Source organism: Engystomops pustulosus, chromosome 4 (genome assembly GCF_040894005.1).
Source record: "Engystomops pustulosus chromosome 4, aEngPut4.maternal, whole genome shotgun sequence".
In the NCBI taxonomy this organism is placed as follows: domain Eukaryota; kingdom Metazoa; phylum Chordata; class Amphibia; order Anura; family Leptodactylidae; genus Engystomops; species Engystomops pustulosus.
The window spans coordinates 143,285,388-143,296,500 of NC_092414.1; positions in this window are offsets into that span (position 1 = coordinate 143,285,388).

The following is an 11,113-nucleotide window of genomic DNA, read 5'->3' on the forward strand; positions in this document are numbered from 1 at the left end:
GGTAGGGGCGAGCAGCCCTAACCCCTCCTCCTCTCCCGGGCATTAATAGGGAGACTTTATTAGGGGACATTTTATGGGACACTGTTACCTGGTGCTGAAGGATGACTCCGGTGCCGACAGTACAAGTGTTTTGTCAGATTCAGCCCTGTACATAACACTTGGTGGTCGGGGAGAGTGTTGTTCCTTTGACCCAACACTAATTGGCTAGTGCAATGGTGGTGAACCTATGGCACTGGTGCCAGAGGTGGCACTCTGAGCCCTCTCTGTGGGCACCCAGGCCATCACCCCAGCATGAAGTTCACCAGACAGGACTCTAAGAATCTTCCTGCAGAATCTTCCTACAATGATAGGGGAATTTTCCCTCCTCCTTTCATCCGGGATGGTGTCCTTAGGAGGCTGAACAATTGAAAGTTGTCAAAGAACAAGGAGAAATAAATTACTGCTTAAATAGCTGCGCTGGCACTTTGCAATAAATAAGCGGCTTTTGGTTGAAGTTTGGGCACTCAGGCTATAAAAGGTTCGCCATTACTGGGCTAGGGCTTGGCTAGCAACAAGCTCAGCAAACCAGTGTTGGGGGCAGCATTAGTGATGGGAATTATGCTCTTAAGATAGAATTATACTGACACGTAGTCAGGGGGTCTCAAGAGTTACCAGGGCTGCATAGGTATGCGTATATGTGAAAATGGTCACAAGAGCTTACAATCTATGAGAAGGAGGGGACACAAGAGATTACAGTTTATGAGGAGGATGACACAAGAGGTGACAGTGCTTGTAGAATGGTCACAAGAGCTTACACTCTATGAGGAGGAGGAGGACACAGGAGGTGACAGTGCTTGTACAACGGTCACAAGAGCTTACAATCTATGAGAAGGAGGAGGAGACACAGGAGGTGTCAGTGCTTGTACAATGGTCACAAGAGCTTAAAATCTATGAGGAGGAGGGGACACAAGAGGTGACAATGCTTGTACAATGGCCACAAGAGCTTACAATCTATGAGGAGGAGGGGACACAAGAGGTGTCAGTGCTTGTACAATGGCCACAAGAGCTTACAATCTATGAGGAGGAGGGGACACAAGAGGTGACAATGCTTGTACAATGGTCACAAGAGCTTACAATCTATGAGGAGGAGGGGACACAAGAGGTGACAATGCTTGTACAATGGCCTCAAGAGCTTACAATCTATGAGAAGGAGGAGGAGACACAGGAGGTGTCAGTGCTTGTACAATGGTCACAAGAGCTTACAATCTATGAGGAGGAGGGGACACAAGAGGTGACAATGCTTGTACAATGGTCACAAGAGCTTACAATCTATGAGGGGGAGGGGACACAGGAGGTGACAGTGCTTGTACAATGGTCACAAGAGCTTACACTCTATGAGGAGGAGGACACAGGAGGTGACAGTGCTTGTACAATGGTCACAAGAGCTTACACTCTATGAGGAGGAGGACACAGGAGGGGACATAGACTGTAAGCTCCTATGACCTTGTAGAAGCACTGTTTGGGAATTGTTCAGTTTCACACACGTGTGAGAACAGCACAGCAGGCACAGGAGCAGAGACTCCAGTACTGGTCACATCTTCAGTGTTATTTGATGCCCCTGCAGCACGAGCAGCTGGGAGAAGACAGTGACCTGTCCAGCATCAGTCACAGTGAGAGCTCTGTGCTGAGGGGGCGTGGTTTGGGCTTTCCTTCATCAGATAACCTGGAAGTGGTGTCTCAGTCTGTGTGCACTGCACCAGCTCCGCTGCTCACAGAAACTAGCAGGCGGCAGCTGTGTGTGGAGCCGAGCTCAGCACTGCCCCTGCGCTTATGTCATTCTCCATTCCCTCCTGCAGTGGAGGGCTGAGACTCCGGCACGGCATTTAGTTCTTTATCCTTACTCTAGCCAGCTTATCTTTTTCTTCTCAGGGAAATTAGTATAAACATTTCTGTGAACAAGGTCTGGGAAGACAGTGCACAATTCATTAACCATTTTGGAGAATGTCTTACAGAGTGTCCTGGTAAAATGCATTATGGCCAATAGCATCTCAGTATTCTATCTCCTTGTCACGTTCACCAATGCTGATTTTTCTGTCTTGTTATATATGCACTTGTGTGTAAAATAAACTGGCTGACGTGTGTCTTGGTTTGTGTTCAAGCCCTGGGGCAGTCATGAAAGAGTTAATTTGAAAGTCACCTGTACAACTGAAGTAAGGGCAGTAAGCCCTATATAAAAATCTCTAACAACCCTCCTGTGTCTCTGGTCAGAATAGTGGTTGCTGGCTGTCCATCTGGACAATAGTTTGACCAAAGTTGATAGGCTCTGGTACTTGATCCTGGTCATATATAAGTATTGATCTTGCTGGGAGTTGTGGGATAAATGATTTTAAAATAACGTGTACAAGGTATTTTAGTATTCCCATGTATTATTTTATATTACTTCTGGGACTTGCTGTTAGACAGGAGGGAGTCGCAAAGGTGCATTCTAATATTGACAGGGATGGCAGCATTCCAGCCCACAGCTCATCGTTATACTGTCTGTTCAGACACAAGGTCAAAGGAAGGGGGGGGGGGGAATACTTTCCTATCAGTGGTAGCCACTGGGGCCGAGGTATATTTTCGTACATATTCAAGTATAAGCACCACTCTGCTTATACCCGGATATATACAAATAATAAACTCTATACGCACCTTTCCGACGCCCCCTACAGGTCCACTTCTTGATCCAGTCCCGCCGGTAGCTCCAGGTCCATGCTTGTTAGCTGCGCACAGACAATGATGACATAGTTTGTGTGCTGCCAGCGGGCATGGACCTATCACTGCTGGCGGGACAGGATCACGTAGTAAACTTAGGGGGCGTCGGAAAATACAGGGGCTGGCTGTCTGGCTATACACTAGGGGGCTGGTAGTATAGCAGTTCTATTCTTGTACATAGGTGCAGTATTATAGTAGTTATATTCCTGTACATAGGGGGCAGTATTATAGTAGTTATATTCCTGTACATAGGGGGCAGTATTATAGTAGTTATATTCCTGTACACAGGGGGCAGTATTATAGTAGTTATATTCCTGTACACAGGGGGCAGTATTATAGTAGTTATATTCCTGTACACAGGGGGCAGTATAATAGTAGTTATATTCCTGTACACAGGGGGCAGTATTATAGTAGTTTTATTCCTGTACACAGGGGGCAGTATTATAGTAGTTTTATTCCTGTACATAGGGGGCAGTATTATAGTAGTTTTATTCCTGTACATAGGGGGCAGTATTATAGTAGTTTTATTCCTGTACATAGGGGGCAGTATTATAGTAGTTATATTCCTGTACATAGGGGGCAGTATTATAGTAGTTATATTCCTGTACACAGGGGGCAGTATTATAGTAGTTATATTCTTGTACACAGGGGGCAGTATTATAGTAGTTATATTCTTGTACACAGGGGGCAGTATTATAGTAGTTATATTCTTGTACACAGGGGGCAGTATTATAGTAGTTATATTCTTGTACATAGGGGGCAGTATTATAGTAGTTATATTCTTGTACATAGGGGGCAGTATTATAGTAGTTATATTCTTGTACATAGGGGGCAGTATTATAGTAGTTATATTATTGTACATGGGAGGCAGTATGAGCCTCTTTCTCTGCTCTGTACATGTTGATTAAGACCATCTACTAACGGTTTGTATGGTGTTTGTGTGGTGACTCCACCCACTTCACATGGTCACACGTACTTCTTACTGTTGTAGGTTTTTCCTGGGCCACTTTAAGTTCCCAGTCCGCCCCTGGTGGCAGGCAATGTTAGAGAAGCTGCTATGAACAGTAGTGAGTTGTGATTTTTCTGTGTGCATCTAAAAGCTGTGTTAACACACATTCTGCTACTACTCTGTTGATGTTGCATATAAATGTAAGTGTAAACGAGACAAATACAAATAGTAAATGCAATGCAAAGGCAACATAAACGTAAATGGCGTGCTAGTGGAAGTGTAAATGCAACCATTGCAATTGCCACATAAACGTAAGTGTTAATATGACAAACACCTTGTAATCGTAAATGCGACGCAAATGCAACATAAACATACATGTAAACACGAAACAAACGCATTGCAAATGTCAAGTAAGTATAAAAGCAAAGCAAATGCAAACGCCGCTTAAGCATAAATGCGATGCATACGCCACATAAGTGTAAATGTGACACAAACATTGCGGAAGCGTCATGTAAATGCTGCATAAGGTTGACGCAAACCCCCGGGAAAGCATAACACAAACTCCACGTAAGCACAAGTGTAAATGCAACAAACTCAATCAATTTTGGTTGATATGTTTTGCATTTATTATCAATTTTCTGATTTCTAAATGTTATGCTCATCATACAGTCTGACCACCCAAATTGGTCACTAATTTACATTTACCATTGGCCCGCTTTGCATTGGCATTGTTTTTTTAATGTTACTGTATAAGGACATAAGTAGGCTTCCAAACAGAACAGTAATTTTCAATAAAATTTCAAAGGCCGTTTCATTTTTATAGGGGTTTTAATAGTTGTATTAATTAGAAACTTTGCACGAATCACCAAATTTTTTAAAACTTCATCCCTTTTACTATTTTGCCTTTAGTGAGCTTGTTATGTCTTTGGCATCTCAAATGAATTAAAACAGAATTGAGGGTTTTGGGGGGAAATATTCAAATTTAGACAAAATGATTTAGCCCTAAAATTTACACATGCTTGCAGCATAAAACACATTTGTTGTGCAGTTTCTCTTCAGTATGGTAATAGCCCAAGTGTGGATGGAAACCTGTTTACACATCAAAACAATGCAGTTGAGATGAAGTTTCAACTTCAAAATGTGAACACACCCTGACTGTTAATGTTATTCTGGTTTCACAAACAATCACCTTTTCACTGTGCAGATCACTGTTCTGTTAGAAGCCGACCCTACTGCAGCCACTCATAAAACCTATTGCACTGATGAAGATGGCCACCTACCAGGTAAGTATAATGCACTTGGGGGTCTCCTTCTCCAGTGTTTTTACATTACACTGACTGTGCTATCACTACAGTCATGGCCATAAGTTTTGAGAATGATACAAATGTTAATTTTTACAAAGACTACTGCATCAGGTTTTATAATGGCAATTTGCATATACTCCAGAATGTTATAAAGAGTGATCAGCTTAAAGGAAACCTACCACCACAAATCTACCTATAAAGGTAGATCGGGTGGTAGGTGAATCAATGGGACGTGAGGATAGCCCTTTTAACCCCTTAATGACCTTTCTACGGCGCCGCGTCAGAAGAAGATTTCGGGACATCGGGTCAGTTTAGTGCCGGTGTCGGGCTGTGATATCACAGCCCAGACCCGGCACTAACACCCGGGATCGGAAAAACTCCGATCTCGGGTGTTTAACCCCTTACACGCCGCGGTCAAGCATGACCGCGGCGTGTAAGCGTGTCCCCCGTGGATCGGACCCCCTCGGTGTGCTTACCGGGGGATCCGATCCCTCCTGCCGCTGCCCCGGGTCCCGACGAGTGACCCGAGGCTGTCGGCTCCTCTTCTTGCCGGGTCCTGCCTTCCTGGCAGGACCCGGCTGTAAGTAACTGAGCATGCGCAGCATGCTCAGTTACTTACACTTTACACTGCAATACAAGTGTATTGCAGTGTAGAGGCTTGAATAAGTGATCGGATGATCGCTTATTCAAGCCAAAATGTGGAAAATATGTGAAAGTAAAAAAAAAAAAAGATTAAATCATTTTATAATAATAATTAAATAAATAAAATAAAGTCCCATAATCTCCCCAGTTACACATATAATGCAAATACAGTATATAAAACACAAAAACACACGAAAAATGTACATATTTGGTATCACCGCGTCCGTATTAATCTGTACAATAAATCTAAATCAATATTGAACCCGCTCGGTGAACGATGGAAAAAAAAAACTACGAAAAACTTCCCGTAATATACAATTTTTCATCAAACACCATCACAAAAAATGTTCTAAAAAGTGATAAAAAAAATCTACGTTCCCTAATATGATACGACTGAAAAGAACAACTCTTTTCGCAAAAAATAAGCCCTCAACCAGATCTGACAACAGAAAAATGCAGAAGTTATGGCCCTAAAAAGTTGTCAATAGTAAAAACAATGCGATATTCTCCAATATTGGTTTTGCTCAGGAAAATTGAGCAAAGATAAGAAAAACTATATAAATGAGGTATCACCGCAATCGTAGTGAACCAGAGAATAAAGATAAAATATTATTTTTACATTACGGTGAGCGGGGGAAAAAAATGCTAAAAATCCAAAATAAAAATTGATGATTTTGTTTATGTCCCCCTTGAAATAGTTAATAAAATCTCATGAATAAGCCCCTAAATGAATTATCTATACATTGTATCTCATTCCGTAAATAATAAGCCCTCATATGTTTGCATTACCAAAAAAAATAAAAATGTATAGGTCGTACAATGTGACAATACAAATCTGCTGTACATGGCGCCTCCATTCATTCTATACTCGGCCGTGCGCCCGTACAGAAGTTTACCGCCACATATGGGGTATCGCTACACTCTGGAGGAATTGGGCATCAAACGTTGCAGTGCGTTTCATCATTTAATTTATTCTGAAACTGTCAGTTTGGCCTAAATGAATGTATTTTCCATAGTTTCTAAATCGCAGGTCCATATTGTTTTAACCCATGTGAAACACTTGAAGGGTTAATGGACTTAATAGAAGTTGTTTTACATACGTTGAGGGGTGAAGTTTCTATAGTGGGGTAATTTATGGGGTTTTACTATTATTTAGGCCTCTCAAAGTCACTTGGAAGCGGAGTTGTCCCTCAAAATGTGAGTTTTGGGGATTTTCATGAAAATGAAAAAAATGGCACCTAAAGTTCTGCGCCTCATAAAATCCTAGAAAAGTGAGAGGACGCATAAAATATCATCCCAACATAAAGCAGACATTCCGTAAATGTAATTTATCAAGCTTTTTGGGTAGTTTTACTTCCTGTCTGGAAAGCAGAACATTTCAAACTTGCAAAATAACGAATTTTTACAAACTTTTGCCAAATTTTCACTTTTTTTCAGAACGAAACTCAAAACTTATCACTTAAATTTTATAACTAACATGAAGTACAAAGTGTCACGAGAAAACATTCTCAAAATCACCGGGATATGTTAAAGCGTTCCGAAGTTATAACCAATTATCGCGAGACATGTCAGATTTGAAAAATCGAGTCTGGTCATTGAGCTGAAAACTACTGTCGGTGATAAGGGGTTAAGGGCTAATCCTCACGTCCCCGCACTGTTTTGCAAACTTTTATTACCCTAATATGTTAATTTACTTATGCAGCTACTGGGGCGTGGAGTAGCCGCATCTGAGGTTACACGAGGCGGCTACTCCACGCCCCGGTAGCCACTTTACCCCTCCTACTCACCATGTTCGGCGCGCAGCTGCTCGTAGCTGCGCGCCCTCGTCCGCCGATCCTGCCGTCTGCGCATGCGCAGAACAGCAGGCCCGCGTCTGTGCAGCCCCGGCTTCGGAGCAGTGACCGCGCAGGCGCGGGCCTGCTGTTCTGCGCTTGCGCGGACGGCAGGATTGGCGGACGAGGGCGCGCAGCTACGAGCAGCTGCGCGCCGAACATGGTGAGTAGGAGGGGTAAAGTGGCTACCGGGGCGTGGAGTAGCCGCCTCGTGTAACCTCAGATGCGGCTACTCCACGCCCCAGTAGCCGCATAAGTAAATTAACATATTAGGGTAATAAAAGTTTACAAAACAGTGCGGGGACGTGAGGATTAGCCCTTAAAAGGGCTATCCTCACGTCCCATTGATTCACCTACCACCCGATCTACCTTTATAGGTAGATTTGTGGTGGTAGGTGCCCTTTAACAGCAATTAATTGCAAAGTCAGTATTTGCCTAGAAAACTAACTTTTTCCCTCAAAACACATTTCAACTTCATTGCAGGCCTGCCTTAAAAGGAGCATCTAACAATATTTCAGTGATTGATCTCCAGCCCTGTCCTCATCAACACCCACACCTGTGTTACTGGAGCAATCTGTTATGATTAAGTAAGAATCACATCACTGGACACTTTAACCCCTAGGCGCACCAGGACGTTATAGTACGTCCCCGGGGCTAGATGCTTAGGATCCGATCCTCTTCTGGGCAGCTCCGAGGACTGGCATGTGCCCCGGAGCTGCCCGGTCTCCATGGCAGTCAGACCCCTTCCGGGTCGGACTGTAAACTGTCTGAGCATGCGCAAGCTTGCTCAGACAGTTTACACTGCTCTACAATAAAATAGTATTGTAGAGCAGTGTATTGAACTTAAACCAGTGATCAGAGCATCACTGTTTCAAGTTCTAGTATGTATAAGTAAAAATATGCAAAAACACTTAACACTACACATTATAATAAATAAAAAATAAATACATAAAAATATAAGCCCCTAAAATGTCACTTTCCCATAAAAACACTTAATAAAGTATAAAAACACAAAAACACAAAAAACCCCGCATATTTGGTATTGCCGCGTCCGTAACAAACTGTATAATAAAACAGAATTGTTACTGGACCCGCACGGTACACGCCGTAGAAAAAAAAACGCAAAAACGTTCCGAAAAAAGATAATTTTTTAATTAATACCCTATAAAAAAATGCTCTAAAAGTAATTTAAAAAATGTTATGCACTCCAAAATAAGCCCACTAAAAAGAACAACTCTTCTCGCAAAAAATAAGCCCCTAACCAGATTTGTCAGCCGAAAAATAAAAAAGTTATGCATATGAAAAGATGGTGATGCTAAAATGAACAAGATTTTCTCCAAATTGGTTTTTATTCAGTACAATTGAATAAAATACACAAAACCCCCACATATTTGGTATCCCTGCGTCCGTAACAATCTGCATAATAAAACAGAATCGTTATTAGATCCGCAAAGTGAACCCCGTAAAAAACAAAACAAAAAAAAGCTCCAGAAAAAAGATCATTTTCAATTAATACCCTATAAAAATGCTCTAAAAAGGGATTTAAAAAATGTTATGCACTCTAAAATAAGACCACTAAAAAGAACAATCCTTCTCGCAAAAAATAAGTCCTTAAACAGATTTGTGAGGCGAAAAATAAAAAAGTTATGCATATGAAAGACGGTGATGCTAAAATTAACAACATTTTTGCCAAATTACTTTTTATGCAGTAAAAATGGGAAAAAAATAAAAAATCTATATAAATGAGGTCTTTTTGTAATCGTGGCGACCCATAGAATAAAATATACTATTTTTATGGTATGGTAAACAGCCAAAAAAAAAAAAACCCATAAAAATCTTCCTGAAAAGTGATGATTTTCATTTCCTCCACCAACAAAGAGTTAATAAAATCTCACCAATTAGCCTATAGATTCCCCCAAATTACGTACCAGAAAAGTGCATCTCATGTGGCAAAAGAAATAAGCCCCTATAGGTCCACATTAAAAAAAAGAAAACAATTATAGCCTGTACAATGTGACATAGCAGATCTGCTCTGGATGGCCCCCTATAAAACACGTAAAGCGTTAACAAACTTCTTAAAAGTGGTTTTTCATACGTTGAGGTGTGTAGTTTCCACAATGGGGTAATTTACGAGTCTCACTATTATTTAGGCCTCTCAGTGTCAATTAGAAGATGAGCAGGTCCATCTAAATACAGGATTTGGTGATTTTACAAAAAATGTGAAAAATGATACCTAAATTCTGAGCCTCATAACATTCTAGTAAAATATGTGGAATCTTAAAAAACCATGCCAACATAAAGCAGACATTTGGGAAATGTAAGTTATGAATTTATTTGGGAGCTATGACTATCTGCATCAAAAGTAGAGAATTTAGAACGTTGAAAATAAAGAATTTTTCCAAATTTTTGCCAAATTTAGTTTTTTTTCATAACTAAACACAAAAGATATCATCCAAATTTTTAAACTAATTTGAAGTACAATGTGTCACGAGAAAACAATCTCAAAATCCCCTGGATATCTCATAGCGTTCCAAAACTATAACCACTTATAGTGACACAGGTCAGATTTGAAGAATGGGGCCGCGTCCTTAAGGCCAAAAGAGGCCGAGTCCCGTAGGGGTTAAAAGGAGGCTGGTGCTTGGCATCATTGTTTTTCTTCTGTGAACCATGGTTATCTCGAAAGAAACACGTGCAGTCATCATTGCACTGCTCAAAACTGGCCTAACAGGGAAGAGTATTGCTGCTAGAAAGATTGCACCTCAGTCAACAATCTATCCCATCATCAACGAGAGAGGTTGTTGCCAAAAAGGCTCCAGGGCGACCAAGAAGGACCAGCAAGCGCCAGGACCGTCTCTTAAAAGTGTTTCAGATTCGGGATCGGGCTACCAGCAGTGCAGAGCTTGCTCAGGAATGGCAGCAGGCAGGTGTGAGTGCATCTGCATGCACTGTGAAGCGGAGACTCTTGGAGCAAGGCCTGGTGTCAAGGAGAGCAGCAGAGAAGCCACTTCTCTCCTGAAAAAACATCAGGGACAGACTCATATTCTGCAAAAAGTACAGGGAGTGGACTGCTGAGGACTGGGGTAAAGTCATTTTCTCTGATGAATCCCCTTTCCGATTGTTTGGAACATCTGGAAAACAGCTTGTTCGGAGAAGACAAGGTGAGCGATACCACCAGTCTTGTCTCATGCCAACTGTAAAGCATCCTGCAATCATTCATGTGTGGGGTTGTTTCTCAACCAATCAGCTCTCTCACAGTCTTGCCTAAAACCACATCCATGAATAAAGAATGGGACCAGAATGTCCTCCATGAGCAACTTCTCCCAACCTTCCAAGAGAAGTTTGGTGATCAACAATGCCTTTTCCAGCATGATGGAGCACCTTGCCATAAAGCAAAGATGATAACTAAATGGCTCAGGGAACAAAACAGAGATTTTGGGTCCATGGCCTGGAAACTCCACAGATCTTAAAGGAAACCTACCAGTTAGAATGGCAGGGGTAAGCAGTAAGTACCGAGCACCAGCTCAGGGTGAGCTGGTGCCGGTACTTACTTTCGTTAGTGTTAATAACCGCTGTATTGCGGTTTTAACACTTTTTAAACTTTCGAGCAGAAGAGGCTTCGGCGCTGCGTGCGCACGATCTTGCGCGATCGCGAT